Source organism: Chiloscyllium plagiosum, unplaced genomic scaffold, assembly GCF_037043375.1.
Source record: "Chiloscyllium plagiosum isolate Xiang-an unplaced genomic scaffold, Cpla_swu_hap1 HiC_scaffold_7, whole genome shotgun sequence".
In the NCBI taxonomy this organism is placed as follows: domain Eukaryota; kingdom Metazoa; phylum Chordata; class Chondrichthyes; order Orectolobiformes; family Hemiscylliidae; genus Chiloscyllium; species Chiloscyllium plagiosum.
Window position 1 is genome coordinate 121,637,353 of NW_028270145.1, and position 19,247 is coordinate 121,656,599.

A 19,247-nucleotide genomic window follows, 5' to 3' on the forward strand; every position below is an offset into this window, starting at 1 on the left:
ACTGTCCTCTGGACAACTAGGGATGGGCAATAAATGTTGGCGTAGCCTGTCACGTCCACATCCTGTTACTAAATTTTAAAAAGATGTTATCTCATTAATGCCTTGTAAAGTTGCGGCAGCAATTGACTATTTTTATACAATTACACAATTCCAGACAATTAAACAAGATGGAATTCCAGAAAATGAAACCTGACGGGACCAACACCCCACGATTCTACGGACTACCAAAAATCAATAAACCAGGAGCCCCCCTCAGACCCATAGTGTCATTAACCGGAACACCAATTTACAGATTGGCCAAAGACTGAAATACCTAGTAGAAGAGTCACAGCACTCCATCCACTCCACATTACCAATGAAAACATCATGAAGCTAATGGACCTGTGCCTCACCACCCACTTCACCTTCAACAACATAATCTACAAACAAAACAACAGCACACCCATTGGATTTCCACTATCAGGATTCATAGCAGAAGCGGTAATGCAAAGACTAGAACAAACAGCCCTACCAACCACCAAACCACAAATTTGGGTCCGCTACATAGATGACACCTTTGTCATCACAAAACGAAACAAGATAGAAGAGACATTTAACATCATCAACAATACCCTCACAGGCATAAAGTTCACCAAGGAGGAAGAAACCGACAACAAACTCGCATTCCTGGACGTCACAGTCGAAAGAAAGGACAACGGAGAACCACAAACCTGCGTATACAGAAAACTGACAAACACTGACCAAATACTTAACTACACCAGCAACCATCCCAACACACACAAACGAAGCTGTATCAGAACACTATTCCAACGAGCCACCACACACTGCAGCACAGACGAACTTCGGAAAACAGAGGAGAACCACCTATACAATGTATTCAAGAAGAACGGATACTCAAAAAATACAGTCTGCAGATTCCTCAAGAACAAACCACGACAAGCCGACCAAACACAGCCAGAAACCTTAACCACCTTACCATACATCAGAGAAGTTTCAGAAATGACAGCCAGACTATAAGACCCCTTGGAATCCTACACAAACCCACCAATACTATCAAACAAAAACTAGCAAACTTAAAAGACCCAGTACATCCCATGGACAAAACCAACGTCATCTACAAAATTCCTTGCAAGGACTGCCAGAAACACTACGTAGGACAAACAGGAAGAAAGTTAGCCACCAGGATACATGAACACCAGCTAGCCACAAAAAGACACAACCCTCTTTCCCTCGTAGCCCTACACATGGATGAAAAAAACCCACCATTTTGACTGGGACAACACATCTATCCTGGGACAGGCTAAGCAAAGACATGCCAGAGAATTCCGAGAGGCCTGGCACTCCAACCACAACGCCATAAACAAACACATAGATCTAGATGCCATCTATCAACCCCTCAGAAAACAAACAGGAAATGACATCACCACAAACTCCAGGAACCCCATCCAGGACAAACATATAAATAGAAAGCACGGTGGGTGGCACGTGGCACAGTGGTTAGCACTGCTGCCTCACCGCGCCAGAGACCCGGGTTCAACTCCCGCCTCAGGGGACTGACTGTGTGGAGTTTGCATGTTCTCCCCGTGTCTGCGTGGGTTTCCTCCGGGTGCTCCGGTTTCCTCCCACCATCCAAAGATGTGCAGGGTCAGGTGAAGTGGCCATACTAAATTGCCCGTAGTGTTAGGTAAGGGGTAAATGTAGGGGTATGGGTGGGTTTCGCTTCGGCGGGTCGGTGTGGACTTGTTGAGCCGAAGACCCTGTTTCCACACTGTAATCTAATCTAATCTAAAGCAGGAGACAACAGCTTCACTTCACTTGGAGGTCGCCACTGATGATGTTACCTAGCCGGGTAATGAAACGTCTGGATATCAAACCTACAGCTCAGCGAGCAAACGTACACCCTATATTTTTATACTCTATTCCTTTAGCAATAAATGCCAAAATTTCATTTGCCTTCCTTATACCTGCTATACCTGCATACTAGTTTTCTGTGATTCATGCATAAGTACAGGCAGATACCTCTGCACTTGGCCACATTAAACTTCATTTGCTTGGCTCATTCACCTAACCTATCCATATCCATTTGTAAATTTCTTATTTCTTCATTGCAATTTATTTTTCTACCTATGTTAGTGTCATTGTAGATTTATAGAACATTGGAATTATACAGAAGAAGCTTTCCAGCCCCATAAAGTCTCTACCACCAAAAATATACTAAATCCACACTAATTCTATTTTTCATCAGTAGTCATATAGTCTTGAATGTTATGTCACTGCAGGTGCTCATCCCCACCTCACTACCCTGCCTCCCCCATCCCCTTTATCTGCAGCTCCCCTTTACACCCATCCCCAGTCCTAAAGAAGGGTTACGCCCAAAATGTCGACTTCTCCACCTCTTGATGCTGCCTGGCTTGTTGTGCTGAATGGTAGAGCACATGCTATGGGCCAGATGGTCTACTCCCCATTCTATTTCTTACATTCTTGTAAATAGAGAAGGCAGGTTTCTTAAAATATATTCAGGAGAACTTTTTTATGTCAACATGTAGAAGGTTCATGAAAGAAAGATGCATTACTGGACCTAATTCTCAGGAAGAAAACTGGACAGATGTTTGAAGTGATAGCAGACGAGCATTTTAGTGGGAGTGGCCATGACGCCATTGTTCAGTTTATTATAGAAAGGGATAAAGATGGTCTACAAAAAGGGATTCAGCAACTTGTTCATAATGTACTCAAAGAATACCAGTAGATTAGTTAAACATGACTTTCCTTTTGTGAATACAGGCTGCATTTGCCCGGTGGGACAATTTCTATCCAGATGTCTCGCTATTTCTTTCGTGATTATAGATTCAAGCATTTTCCCCACTATAGAGTTTAAGCGAATGAGCCTAAAGTTACCGACCTTTTATGTACCACCTTTTTTAACATACACTTTATAATCATTATTCCAATTTACTTTGGGGTCGTTGAAAGCCAGTAATACATTGTTTTTACACATCTCAGTGAATTGAATGCATCTGTTCCCCATTGCCTGCTGACTGTTTCGGGGCCTAAAATACACTACTAAAAGTAGGACTGCCCCTTTTTTATTCCTAAACTCTAGCCAAAAAGCCTCATTTGACAGCTCTTCCAAGCTATTGCCCAATGTTGGGGAAGTCCAGAACACAGGGTCACAGTCAAAGAATAAGAGTTAAGCTATTCAGGGACTGAGATGAGGAAGAATTTCTTAATTCAGAGAGTTGTGAACCCTGTGGAATTCTCTGCCACAGGAACCTGGTGGGCCAGTTCATGAGATATATTCAAGAGAGAGTTGGTCATGACCTTACAACTAAAGGGATCAAAGGGTATGAGGAGAGGGTGGGAATGGGATACTGATATTGTATGATCAGCCTTGATCATATTGAATGGTGATTCAGGCTCAAATGGCTGAATGGCCTACTCCTGCACCTATTTTCTCTATTTCTATGTATTGTCTCTCTTTACTATAGTAACAGACTCCTCTTTTACAATCTCCCCTGTCTCAGCTGAAGATCCCATACCCTGGAATTTGAGTTGCCAGTCCTGACCCTCCCTCAACCATGTCACTGCGATGACAACAACATTGCAATTCCATTTGTCAATCCATACCCATAACTTATCTGTCTTGCCTCTAATGTTCCTAGCATTAAATTTGAGACCAACTGGACTCACCTGACTCTCTTGAGACATAATATAGTTAGACATCTTTCTGTCTAGTTTCCTTTTTTTAATTCATTTGTGAGACATGTATGTCATTGGCTGGCCAGCATTTATTACCAGTACCTAGTTGTCCTTGAGAAAATGCTGGTGAGCTGGCTTCTTGGACCACTGCAGTCCACGTGTTGCAGGTTGACCTACAATGTCCTTAAGGAGGGAAATGCATGATTTTGATCAGGCAACAATGAAGCAATGGCAATATATTTCCAACTCAGATGGTGAGTGACTTGGAGGGGAACTTGCAGATAGTGGTGCTCCCATCCATTTGTCGCCCTTGTCCTTCTAGTGAAAGTGGTCATGGGTTTGGAAGGTACTGTTGAAGTATCTTTGCTGAATTTCTGCAATGCATTTTGTAGATAGTACACACTTCTGTGATTGAGTGTCAGTGGTGGAAGGAGCGGTTGCTTGTCGATGTTGTGTCAATCAAGTGGGCTGCTTTGTTCTGGATGGTGTTAACAAGCTTCTTGAGCATTGTTGGAGCTGCACCGATCCAGGCAAATGGGGAGTATTTCATCACATTCCTGACTTGTACCTTGTAGATAGAATGATACAAATGATACAGCATAGAAGGGTAGCATTTAGCTAATCTTTTCCACACAGGGTCTCCCAAACTTGATAGACAGGCTTTGGGGAGTCAGGAAATGAGTTACTCACCTCAGTATTCTTAGTTTCTGACCTGCTGTTGTGGCCACTGTGTTCATGTGGTGAATCTGGCTCAACGTCTGGTCAATGGTAAGCCTGAGGATAATGGGTGAATTCAGTGATGATAACACCATTGAATGTCAAAAAGCAGTGGTTAGATTGTCTCTTATTGGAGATAGTTATTGCCTAACATTTGTGTGGTGTGAATGTTATTTGCCACTTGTGTGCCCAAGCCTAGAAAACGTCCAGATATTGTTGTATTTGAACATGGACTGCATCAGTATTTGAGGAGTCATGAATGGTGCTGAATATTATGTAATCATCAGCAAACATTTCTACTTCTGACCTAATGATGGAGGTAAGGTCAGATGAAGCAGCTGTAGATGGTTGGGCACTACCCAGAGGAACCCACGCAGAGATGTCCTGGAGCTGGGATGACTGACCTTGAACAATCACAGCCATGTTCCTATGTGTCAGGTACAATTCTTACCAGCAGAGGGATTTTCCCCTGATTCCCATTGATTCTGGTCTGCCAGGGCTTCTTGATTGGGAGAAAGTGAGGATTGCAGATGCTGGAGAGTCAGAGTCGAAGGCCCAAATCGTCAACTCTCTTGCTCCTCAGATGCTGCCTGACTTGCTGTGCTTTTCCAGCACCACACTTTTCAATCAAGGGCTCCTCGATGCCATACTCAATCAAATATGTGAAATAAGACAAGGCAGGCGACTATAGTGTCAGTGGGGGAGCACTTTGGAGCCAGCGACCATAATTCTATTAGATTTTAAATTGTGATGGAAAAGGATAGACCAGATCTAAAAGTTGAAATACTAAATTGGACAAAGGCCAATTTTGATGGCATTAGGCAAGAACTTTGAAAGCTAACTGGAGGCAGATGTACGCAGGTAAAGGGACGGCTGGAAAATGGGAAGCCTTCAGAAATTAGATAATGAGAATCCAGAGACAGTATATTCCTGTTAGGGTGAAAGGAAAGGCTGGTAGGTATAGGGAATGCTGGATAACTAAAGAAATGGTTAAGAAAAAGAAGGAAGCATATGAAAGGTGTAGACAAGGTAGATCGAGTGAATCCTTAGCAGAGTATAAAGGAAGTAAGAGTATACTTAAGAGGGAAATCAGGAGGGCAAAAAGGGGGCATGAGATAGCTTTGGTAAACAGAATTAAGGAGAATCCAAAGGGATTTTACAAATACGTTAAAGACAAAAGGATAACTAGGGAGAGAATAGAGCCCCTCAAAGATCAGCGAGGTGGCCTTTGTGTGGAGCTGCAGAAAATGGGGGAGATACTAAACGGGTATTTTGCATCAGTATTTACTATGGAAAAGGATATGGAAGATACAGACTGCAGAGAAATAGATGGTGACACCTTGCAAAATGTCCATAATACAGAGGAGGAAGTGCTGGATATCTTGAAATGCATAAAGGTTGATAAATCCCCAGGACCTGATCAGATGTACCCTAGAACTCTGTGGGAAGTGATTGCTGGGCCTTTTGCTGAGATATTTGTATCATCGATAGTCACAGGTGAGGTGCTGGAAGACTGGAGGTTGGCAAACGTGGTGCCACTGTTTGGGAAGGGTGGTAAGGATAAGCCAGGGAACTACCGACTAATGAGCCTGATGTTGGTGGTGGGCAAGTTGTTGAAGGGAATCCTGAGGGACAGGATGTACATGTATTTGGAAAGGCAAAGACTGATTAGGGATAGTCAACATGGCTTTGTGCGTGGGAATCATGTCTCACAAACTTGATAGAGTTTTTTGAAGAAGTAACAAAGAGGATTGATGAGGGCAGAGCAATGGATATGATCTATATGGACTTCAGTACGGCGTTCGACAAGGTTCCTCATGGGAGACTGGTTACCAAGGTTAAATCTCACGGAATACAGGGAGAACTAGCCATTTGGATACAGAACTAGCTCAAATGTAGAAGACGGAGGGTGGTGGTAGAGGGTTGTTTTTCAGACTGGAGGCCTGTGACCAGTGGAGTGCTGGGTCCCCTACTTTTTGTCATTATTTATACAAATGATTTGGATGTGAGCTAAGAGGTATAGTTAGTAAGTTTGCAAATGACATCAAATTAGAGATGTAGTGGACAGTGAAGAAGGTTACCTCAGATTACAACAGGATCTTGACCAGATGGGTCAATGGGTTGAGAAGTGGCAGATGGAGTTTAATTCAGATAAATGCGAGGTGCTGCATTTTGGGAAAGCAAATCTTAGCAGGACTTATACACTTATTGATAAGGTCCCAAGGGAGTGTTGCTGAACAAAGGGACCTTGGAGTGCAGGTTCATACTCCTTGAAAGTGGGGTTGCAGGTAGATAGGATAGTGAAGAAGGCATTTGGTATGCTTTCTTTTATTGGTCAGTATATTGAGTACAGAAGTTGGGATGTCATATTGTGGCTGTACAGGACATTGGTTAGGCCACTGTTGGAATATTGCGTACAGTTCTGGTCTCCTTCCTATCGAAAAGATGTTGTGAAACTTGAAAGGGTTCAGAAAAGATTTACAAGGATGTTGCCAGGGTTGAAGGATTTGAGCTACAGGGAGAGGCTGAACAGGCTGGGCTGTTTTCCCTGGAGCGTCGGAAGCTGAGGGGTGACCTTTATAGAGGTTTACAAAATTATGAGGGGCATAGATAGGATAAATGGACAAAGTCTTTTCCCTGGGATGGGGGAGTCCAGAAGGAGAGGGCATAGGTTTAGGATGAGAGGGGAAAGATATAAAAAAGACTTAAGGGGCAATGTTTTCATACAGAGAGTTGTACGTGTATGGAATGAGCTGCCAGAGGAAATGGTGGAGGCTGGTACAATTGCAACATTTAAAAGGAATTTGGATGGGTATATGAACAGGAAGGGTTTGGAGGGATATGGGCCAGGTGCTGGCAGGTGGGACCAGATCGGGTTGGGATATCTCATCAGCATGGACGGGTTGGACCGAAGGGTCTGTTTCCATGCTGTACATCTCTATGATTCTATGACTCTAAATGCAGACTTGATAGTCAAGTCACTGCTGTCACTGTCACTTCACCTCTTGAATTCAGCTGTTTTGACCACGTTTGAACCAGGTTTGTAATAAGATCAGGAGCTGAATGGCCCTGTGGAATCCAAACTTGTTATCAGTGGGCAGATTATTGCTGAACAGATGCTGCTTCATAGCATTGTTGATGACACTTTATGTTGCTTTACAGATCGAGAACACAGTCATAGGGTGTAATTGGCTGGGTTAGATTTGTCCTGCCTTTTGTGTACAGGACATACCCGGGCAAATTTCCACATTGTTGGGTAGATGCCACTGTTGGGACAGTTTGGCTAGGGGAGCTGATGGTTCTGGAGCACAAGTCTTCAGTACTATTGCCAGAATGTTATCAGGGACCGTAGTTGTTGTAGTATCCAGTGCCTTCAAGCATTTCTTGACATCATTGGAGTGAACCAAATTGGTTGAACACTGGTATCTGTGATGCTGGGTCCACTGGAGGAGGCCATGAAGGATCATCTACTCAGCATTTCTAGCTGAAGGTTCTGCAAATGCTTCAGCCTTGTCTTTTGCACTGAAATATTGGGGTCTACCACCATTAAGGTTGGGGATATAATAGTTTCCCTACTATTGATGTTAGGCTCACGGGGCTATCATTCCCTGGCCTATCTTTACCACTCGTCCTGTATAGTGGAATCACATTAGCTGTTCTCCAGTCATCTCCAGAAGTTAAAGATAGCATCAAATTGAAAGAAAAAGCATATAATGAGGTAAAGATTAATGATAAGCCAGAGGATTGAGAATGTTTTAAAAACCAACAAAAGACAACTACAGAAAGAACATAGAGCAATACAGCGCAGGACAGGCCCTTCGACCCTCGATATTGCTCTGACCTGTGAACTATTCTCAGTCGACCCCCTACACTATCCCATCATCATCATGTGCTTATCCAAGGATTGTTTAAATCTCCCTAATGTGGCTGAGTTGACTACACTGGCAGGTGGGGCATTCCACGCCCTTACCACTCTCCTAGTAAAGAACCTGCCTCTGACATCTGTCTTAAATCTACCACCCCTCAATTCATAGTTATGCCCCCTTGTATAAGCTCAAAAAGACTTTCACTGTCTACCCTATCTAATCGTCTGATCATCTTGTACGTCTCTATCAAATCCCCTCTTAGCTTCTTCTCTCCAATGAGAACAGACCCAAGTCTCTCAGCCTTTCCTCATAAGACCTTCCCTCCAGACCAGGCAACATTCTGGTAAATCTCCTCTGCACTTTTCCAATGCTTCCACATCCTTCCCGAAATATGGCAACCAGAACTCTACACAATATTCCAAGTGTGACCGCACTAGCGTTTTGTATAGTTGCAGCATGATATTGCGGCTCCGGAACTCAATCCCTCTATCAATGAAACCTAACACACCATATGCCTTCCTAACAGCACTATCCACCTGGGTGACAACTTTCAGGGATCTATGTACATGGACTCCAAGATCCCTCTGCACATCCACACTACCAACAATCTTTCCATTGACCCAGTACTCTGCCTTCCTGTTATTCTTCCCAAAGTGTATCACCTCACATTTAACTGCATTGAACTCCATTTGCCACCTCTCAGCTCAATTCTGCAGTTTATCCAAGTCCCCCTGCAACCTGTAACATTCTTCCAAACTGTCCACTACTCCACCGACTTTAGTGTCGTCTGCAAATTTACTAATCCATCCACCTATGCCTATGTCTAAGTCATTTATAAAAATAACAAACAGAAAGTTCAACTTTAAAGGTAAAGTTACAAGTAATATAAAGCAAACAACAAGATTTTCTTTAAATAGATAAAATGGAAGAGAGAAATCAAACCCTAACCCTAATCTTAATGTAGGCCTCTTCGAGAACAAAGTGGGTCATACATTTAATACAGAGATGATGAGGAATTCCTCCTCTCGGAGGGCGATGAATTCATGGAATCTTTTACCACAGAAAGCTGCCAAAGCTATGTGTTTAAGTATATTTAAGGACAAAACAGATAGATTTTTAATCAGTTAGGAAATCAAGGGTTAAACAGAAAAAACAAGAAAGTAGATTTGAGAATGACCAGTTCAGCCATGATGTCATTGCATAGCGGAGCAAACCTGATGGGCTGAATGACCTACTTCTACTTATTTTTGCTTTATTCTTTGGCCAAATTACATAACCTCACATTTTCCCACAGTATGTTTCATCTGCCAAGTTTTTGCCCACTGGCATAACCTGACTATGTCCCTCTATAGACTACTTATGTCACCCACTTCAGTTGCTTTTCTTCTATTTTTGTGTAGTCCACAAGGTTGGTTACAAAACATTCAATTTCATCATCCAAGTCATTAAGATATTTTCATAGATAGTTGAGCCCAGAACTCCTCTAGTTAAAGATTACTATCATGAAAATGGTCTTCTTATCCCATCTTCGAGGAGAAAGTGAGGTCTGCAGATGCTGGAGATCAGAGCTGAAAATATGTTGCTGGAAAAACGCAGCAGGTCAGGCAGCATCCAAGGAACAGGAGAATCGACATTTCGGGCATAAGCCCTTCATCGATTCTCCTGTTCCTTGGATGCTGCCTGACCTGCTGCCCTTTTCCAGCAACACATTTTCAGTCCTTATCCCATCTGTCTTATAAAAACAGGAGGATCGATTACTTCATCACATGGCTTGACAACTGATGGAGGAGGAAATTTTGCTACTTTTGAAGGGTTTTAATTGTTGGGTGCGTTTAAAACAGCTTGTGAAAGGGCTGGGAACCTGAGGGTATCTCAAATTGGAAGGAAGTAAATTGGTACCAGGAGGCAGAGCAGAGCTAGAAGATAGGAGAAACAAAGCCAGTGATCAAGTATACTATGAGACAAAGTTAACGGCACCCTATCTGAATACGTGCAGCATTTACAACAAGGTAGATGATCTAAAGGCACAAGTAAAGATACATGCGAATGATCTCATTATTCTTCCAAAATCATAGCTGTCTTATGACCAGCACTGGCAACTGAATATCCAAGGATATTCAATGACTGGGAAGGAAAACATGATGTGGAGGTGTCGGTATTGGACTGGGGTGGACAAAGTCAGAGTCACATGACAGCAGGTTATAGTCCAACAGGTTTATTTGAAGCTTTTGGAGCATAGCCCCTTTGTCAGGTGCAATGAGAGAGAAGAGCACACAAACATAGAGTTTATAGGCAGGGAGATCAAGGGCTTCCATCTCTAGCCTGCACATCTAGCATCTATCCTAAACATATTAGAACATTAAGTATAGAACAATACAGCGCAGTACAGGCCCTTCGTCCCTTGATGTTGCGCCAACCTGTGGAACCAATCTAAAGCCCATCTATCCAACACTATTCCATTTTCATCCATATGTTCATCCAATGACCATTTAAATGCCTTTAAAGTTGGCAAGTCTACGACTGTTGTAGGTGGAGTGTTCCATGCCCCTACTAAAGAAACTACTTCTGATATCTGTCCTATATCTATCACCCCTCAATTCAAAGCTATGTCCCCTCGTGGGCTATCCATCACCATCCGAGGAAAAAGGCTCTCACTGTCCACTCAATCTAACCCTCTGATTATCTTATATGTCTCAATTAAGTCAACTCTCAACCTTCTTCTCTATAATGAAAACAGCCTCAAGTCCCTCAGCCTTTCCTAGTAAGACCTTCCCTCCATACCAGGGAACATCCTAGCAAATCTCCTCTGAACCCTTACCAAAGCTTTCACATTCTTCCTATAATGTGGTGACCAGAACTGTATGCAATACTCCAAGTCCGGCTGCAACAGAGTTTTGTACAGCTGCAGCATGAACTTGTGGCTCTGAAACTCAATTCTTCTACCAATAAAAGCTTATACACCATATTCCTTCCTAACAACCCTATCAACCTGGGTGGCAACTTTCAGGGATCTATGCACATGGACACTGAGATCTCTCTGTTCATCTACAGAACCAAGAATCTTACCATAGAACATAGAAGAATACAGTGCAGTACAGGCCCTTCGGCCCACGATGTTGCGCCGCTCCAAGCCCACCTAACCTACACTAGCCCACTATCCTCCATATGCCTATCCAATGCCCGCTTAAATGCCCATAATGAGGGAGAGTCCACCACTGCTACTGGCAGGGCATTCCATGAACTCACGACTCGCTGAGTAAAGAACCTACCCCTAACATCTGTCCTATACCTACCCCCCTTAATTTAAAGCTATGCCCCCTTGTAATAGCTGACTCCATACGTGGAAACAGATTCCCACTGTCGACCCTATCTAAACCCCTAATCATCATTAGCCCAGTACTCTATTCCTGTTGGTCATTCCAAAGTGAATCACCTCACACTTTTAGATTAAATTACTTACAGTGTGTAAACAGGCCCTTTGGCCCAACAAGTCCACACCAACCCGCCAAAGAGCACCCACCCAGACCCATTCCCCTACATTTACCCCTACACCTAACACTACGGGCAATTTAGCATGGTCAATTCACCTAACCTGCACATTTTTGGACTGTGGGACAAAACCGGAGCACCCAGAGGAAACCCACGCAGACATGGGGAGAATGTGCAAACTCCACATAGTCAGTCGCCTGAGGCGGGAATTGAACCCGGGTTTCTGGCACTGTGAGGCAGCAGTGCTAACCACTGTGCCACCGTGCCACCCAGTGCCACCGTGCCGCCCAGCACTTTTCTGCATTAAACTCCATTTGCCACCTCTCAGCTCAGCTCTGCAGCTTATCTATGTCCCTCAATAACCTGCAACATCCTTCAGCACTATCCACAACTCCACCAACCTTAGTGTCATCCGCAAATTTACTAACCCATCCTCCTATGCCCTCATCTAGGTCTTTTACGAAAATGACAAACAGCAGTGGCCCTAAAACAGATCCTTACAGGACACCACTTGTAACTGAACTCCAGGATGAACATTTTCCATCAATCACCACCCTCTGTCTTCTTTCATATAGCCTACCATGGGGAACTTTATCAAATGTCTTACTGAAATCCATATACACTATATCAACCACTTTACCGGCATCCAACTGTTTGGTCACCATGTCAAAGAACTCAATAAGGTTTGTGAGGCATGACCTACCCTTCACAAAACTGTCTTGACTATCCCTAATCAACTTAGTCCTGTTTAGATGATGATTGTAAATACTATCTCTTATTACCTTTTCCAACACTTTATCCACAACTGAAGTAAGGCTCACTGGTCTATAATTACCAGGGTTGTCTCTACTTTTTTTGAACAAGGGGACAACATTTGCTATCCTCCTGTCTTCTGGAACTATTCCTGTAGACAATGATGACATAAAGATCAAAGCCAAAGGCTCTGCAATCTCCTCCCTGGATTCCCAGAGAATCCTAGGATAAATCCCATCCAGCCCAGGGGACTTATCTATTTTCACACTTTCCAGAATTGCTGACACCTCCTCCTTGTGAACCTCAATCCCGTCTAGTCTAGTAGCCTGTATCTCAGTATTCTCTTCGACAACATTGTCTTTTTCCAGTGTGAATACCGATGAAAAATATTCATTTAACACCTCACCTATCTCTTCAGACTCCATGTTCAACTTCCCACTACTATCCTTGACTGGCCCTAATCTTATCCTGGTCATTCATTTATCCCTGACATACGAATAGAAAGCTTTAGGGTTTTCCTTGATCCTACCTGCCAAGGACTTCTCATGTCCCCTCCTGGCTCTTCTTAGCGCTCTCTTTAGGTCCCCGCTGGCTAACTTGTAACTCTCAAGCACCCTAACTAAGCCTTTTCACATCCCATCTTTACGTAAGCCTCTTTCTTCCTCTTGACAAGAGATTCAACTTCTTGTTGACCATGGTTCCCTCGTTCGAGCACTTCCTCCTTGCCTGATAGGTACATACCTAGCAAGGACACACAGTAGCTCATCCCTGAATAAGCTCCACACTTCAATTATACCCATCCCCTGCAGTTTCCTTCCTTATCCTACAATAGACAATAGACAATAGGTGCAGGAGTAGGCCATTCAGCCCTTCGAGCCTGCACCGCCATTCAATATAATCATGGCTGATCATTCCTAATCAGTATCCTGTTCCTGCCTTATCTCCATAACCCTTGATTACACTATCTTTGAGAGCTCTATCCAACTCTTTCTTAAATGAATCCAGAGAGTGGGCCACCACTGCCCTCTGGGGCAGAGCATTCCACACAGCCACCACTCTCTGGGTGAAGAAGTTTCTCCTGAGCTCTGTCCTAAATGGTCTACCCCGTATTTTTAAGCTGTGTCCTCTGGTTCGGCACTCACCCATCATATGTTTCCTACTGCCAGAGTGTCCAATCCTTTCATAATCTTATACGTCTCAATCAGATCCCCTCTCAGTCTTTGAGGAGAAAGTGAGGTCTGCAGATGCTGGAGATCAGAGCTGGAAATGTGTTGCGGGAAAAGCGCAGCAGGTCAGGCAGCATCCAGGGAACAGGAGAATCGACGTTTCGGGCATAAGCCCTTCTTCAGGGCTTATCTCCTAACATCCTCATCACATTTCACCCTGCCACCCAGCTTTGTATCATCAGCAAATTTGATAATGTTATTGCTGATACCTGAAGAAGGGCTTATGCCCGAAACGTCGATTCTCCTGTTCCCTGGATGCTGCCTGACCTGCTGCGCTTTTCCAGCAACACATTTCCAGCCCCTCTCAGTCTTCTAAACTCAAGGGTATACAAGCCCAGTCGCTTCAGTCTTTCAGTGCAAGGTAATCCAGCCATTCCAGGAATTGACCTTGTGAACCTTTGCTGCACTCCTTCAATAGTCAGAATGTCTTTCCTCAAATTTGGAGACCAGAACTGCACACAGTACTCCAGGTGTCGTCTCACCAGGGCCCTGTACAGCTGCAGAAGCACCTCTTTGCTTCTATACTCAATTCCTCTTGTTATGAAGGCCAGCATGCTATTAGCCTTCACTATCTACTGTACCTGCATGCTTACCTTCATTGACTGGTGTACAAGAACACCCAGATACATAAATTGAATCCATTGAGGTAGTAGTCTGCCTTCCTGTTCTTGCTACCAAAGTGGATAACCATACATTTATCCACATTAAACTGCATCTGCCATGCATCTGCACAATCACCTAACTTATCCAGGTCACCCTGTAATCTCCTAACATCCTCATCACATTTCACCCTGCCACCCAGCTTTGTATCATCAGCAAATTTGCTAATGTTATTGCTGATACCATCTTCTATATCATTAACATATATTGTAAAAAGCTGCGGTCCCAGCACGGATCCCTGCGGTACCCCACTGGTCACTGCCTGCCATTCCGAAATGGAGCCGTTTATCACTACCCTTTGTTTCCTATTAGCCAACCAATTTTCAATCCACTCTAGTACTTTGCCCCCAATACCATGCGCCCTAATTTTACTCACTAACCTCCTGTGTGGGACTTTATCAAAAGCTTTCTGAAAGTCCAGGTACATCTACTGGATTTCCCTCGTCCAACTTCATAGTTACATCCTCAAAAAATTCAAGAAGATTAGTCAAGCATGATTTCCCCTTCATAAATCCATGCTGACTCTGTCCTATCCTGTTACTACTATCCAGATGTGCAGTAATTTTATACTTTATAATAGACTCCAGCATCTTTCCCACCACTGAGGTCTATAATTTCCTGCTTTCTCTCGCCCACCTTTCTTAAAAAGTGGTATAACATTAGCCACCCTCCAATCCTCAGGAACTGACCCCGAATCTATTGAACTCTGGAAAATAATCACCAACGCATCCACGATTTCCCGAGCCACCTCCTTCAGTACCCAGGGATGCAGACCATCAGGTACCGGAGACTTATCAACCTTCAGACCTAACAGTCTCTCCAACACCAAATCCTGGCAAATATAAATTCCCTTAAGTTCAGGTCCTTCAGCCACTGTTACCTCAGGGAGATTGCTTGTGTCTTCCCCAGTGAACACAGATCTGAAGTACCCATTTAATTCCTCTGCCATTTCTTTGTTCCTAGTAATATATTCCCCTGTTTCTGTCTTCAAGGGCCCAATTTTTGTCCTAACCATTTTTTTGCCTTGCACATACCTAAAAATACTTTTACTATCCTCCTTAATATTCTTGGCCAGTTTACCTTCGTACCTCATTTTTCCTCTGCGTAAGTTTACCTTCGTACCTCATTTTTCCTCTGCGTATTTCCTTCTTAGTAATCCTCTGTTGCTCTTTAAAAGCATCCCAGTCCTCAGTTTTCCCACTTATCTTAGTTATGTTATACTTTTTCTCTTTTAACTTTATATGTTTCTTTACTTCCCTCGTCAGCCACGGCCGCCCATGCCTCCTCCTGGGATCTTTCTTCCTTTTAGGAATGAACTGATCCTGCAACTTCTGCATTATACACAGAAATATCCGCCATTGTTCCTCCACGGTCATCCCTGCTAAGGTATTGCACCATTGAACTTTGGCCAGCTCCTCCCTCATAGCTCCATAGTTCCCTTTATTCAACAGAAGTACTGTCACTTCCGACTGTACCCTCTCCCTCTCAAATTGCAGATTGAAGCTTATTGTATTATGGTCACTACTTCCCAATGGCTCCTTCACTTCGAGGTCTCTGACCAATTATGGTTCGTTACACAATACCAGATCCAGAATTGCCTTCTCCCTGGTCGGCTCCAGCACCAGCTGCTCTAAGAATCCATCTCTGAGGCACTCCACAAAGTCTCTTACTTGAGGCCCAATACCATCCTGATTCTCCCAGTCTACCTGCATATTAAAATCCCCATAACAACTGTAGTGACATCTTTGCGACAGGCCAATTTCAGCTCCTGATTTAACTTACATCCGACATCCAGACTACTGTTTGGGGGCCTGTAGATGACTCCCAAGAGGGTCTTTTTACCCTTACACTAAGCTTCACACTGACTCTACATCCCCTGACTCTACATCCCCTGACTCTAGGTCCCCCCGCGCAAGGGACTGAATATCGTCCCTTACCAACAAGGCCACCCCACCCCCTCTGCCCGTCAGTCTGTCCTTACGATAGCACGTGTATCCTTGAATATTCATTTCCCAGGCCCTGTCCACTTGAAGCCACGTCTCAGTTATCCCCACAATATCGTATCTGCCAATTTCCAAAAGAGCCTCAAGCTCATCCATCTTATGTCTTATGCTTCGTGCATTCATGTATAGTATTTTTAATTTGTTACTGCTCTCACCCTTCCCATCAACCCTTATTTCACTCAACCTTATAGCATGATGCCTTTCCGAGTTTTCTGCCTCATTGATACAGTTGTCTTTCTTGACTTCTCTTGTTCTAACTTTCCCCTCAATTTCCTTTTTAAACATCCAGCTTGTCCCCTCCCCCCCGCTACTTAGTTTAAATGTAGCGGTGTTGCAGTAGAAAACCTGCCTGCCATAATGCTAGTCTCTAACCTATTAAGGTGCAAGCCGTCTCTCTTGTAGAATTTATGTATACCCCAGTGATCCAAGAACTTAAATCCTTAGCTTCCTGCACCAGTTCCCCAACCACACGTTCAAGTCCATTATCTCCCTGTTTCTGGCCACACTAGCCCGAGGAACTGGAAGCAAACCGGAGATAACCACCTTGGATGTCCTGCTTTTCAGCCTTCTTCCTAGTTCTCCGAAGTCTCGCTGTAGTATGTTCGTCCTCTTCTTCCCGACATCATTTGTGCCGACATGTACCACCACCTCTGGCTCTTCACCCTCATCCTTGAGGATTTCCTGCACTCTGTCCGCGATGTCTTTCACTCTATCACCAGGAAGGCAACACACCATCCTTAAATCCCGTCTGCTGCCACAAAAACCCCGGTCAGTTCCTCTCACGATGGAGTCCCCTATTACCACGGCTCTGTGCGATGTCCGACTCTTCCGCTCTGCCTCTGCGGCAACCTTTGATTGACAAACTTGGCCGCCTTGCGAACTGGCAGTGTCATCAGTCTCTGTTTCCAAAAGCTTCAACTTGTTCCTGACAGGTACTTCTCCCAGGGTCTCTTGCACCTGTCTCCTCTCCGCCTTCCTCATCGTCTGCTCTCTTCTGCTCTCTTCTGGCATGATTGGTGTAATAACATCGCTGAAGGTCTTGTCCAGAAAGATCTCGTTCTCTCGGATGAGCCTAAGGTCTTCGAGTTCTTTCGTCAGCAGTGCAATATGCTCGGTCAATTGCTGAATGTGCACACATTTTCCACACATATACGAGCCAGACACACCAGAGTCGTTGACCTCCCACATCAAGCACGTAGCACACTGAACCAGCTGGGCAGTCATGTCTTCACCCTCTTCAACTGTGGTGTAATCACTTCACTCAACCTCCTTGTCAAAGATTCCTGAGTTGAAGCCTCACTCTTCGATCTAAACTTCCTTAGACCCTCTTTTTGTGGCACGTCTGTGGACTCTTAATTAAGGTTAGAGGAGGAGGGAGGGAGGGCGACCCTACTTTGTAGGACCTGGGGTTTAGAACACACCCACTCTAATAGTAATCACTTACCTTCCCGACCGGCTTTGCACTCCGTCTGAACTTCCGCCCAGCTCCCGCCGCTCTCTGCTGCGAAAAGACCGTTGGCGTCAAGGTAAGTTCTTTAGATAGTAATCACTTACCTTCCCGACCGGCTTTGCGCTCCGTCAGAACTTCCACCCAGCTTCCGCCGCTCTCTGCTGCGAAAAGACCGTTGGCGTTGAGGTAAGTTCTTTATATAGTAATCACTTACCGTCCCGACCGGCTTTGCACTCCGTCTGAACTTCCGCCCAGCTCCCGCCGCTCTCTGCTGCGAAAAGACTGTTGGCGTCGAGGTACGTTCTTTATATAGTAATCACTTACCTTCCCGACCGGCTTTGCGCTCCGTCCAGCTCCCGTCGCTCTCTGCTGCGAAAAGGATCCTAAATCTTGCCTAATTGCATCATAATTGCTTTTTCCCCAGCAGTAACTCTTGCTCTGCATTATATACCTGTCCCTTTCCATCACTAAAGTAAACATAATGGAATTGTGATCACTATCACCAAAGTGCTCACCTACCTCCAAATCTAACACCTGGCCTGGTTCATTACCCAGTACCAAATCCAATGTGGCCTTGCCCTTGTTGGCCTGTCTACATACTGTGTCAGGAAACCCTCCTACACACAATGGACAAAAACTGACCCTTCTAAAGTACTCAAACTATAGTATTTCCAGTCACTATTTGGAAAGTTAAAGTCCTCCATAACAACTACCCTGTTACTCTCGCTCCTGTCCAGAATTATCTTTGCTATCCTTTCCTCTACATCTCTGGAACTATTCAGATGCCTATAGAAAACTCACATCAGGGTGACCTCTCCTTTCCTGTTTCTAACCTCAGCCCATACTACCTCAGTAGATGACTCCTCAAATATCCTTTCTGCCATTGTAATATTGTCCTTGACGAACCAGGTCACACCTCCCCTTCTTTTACCATCTTCTATTAAAGAAGCCTTCACATAAGGACAAGCCCTGCACTTGCACAGGATTTGTTCAGATGAAGAAGAATGAGATGGACACCTGAAGGATGTCCTCGTAGAACGGGATACAATGCTCAACTTATCTATCGCCACTTCCGACGTGCTGCAGTGAAAAACCACAACCACCTCCTCAGACACAGGATATGACTGAGAGTACCCTTCATCATTCAGTACTTCCCTGGAGTAGAGAAACTGTGCCATGTTCTTCACAGCCTTCAACATTGTCATAGATGATGATGAACATCTCGTCAAGATCATCTCTATACCCCCACTTCTTGCCTTCAAACAACCGCAAAACCTTAAACAGACTGTGGTTTGCAGCAAACTACCAAGCCATCAGGATAACATCATGGCCCATGGCAACTTCTGTAAGACATGTCAGATCATCGACATGGATACTACCATCACAC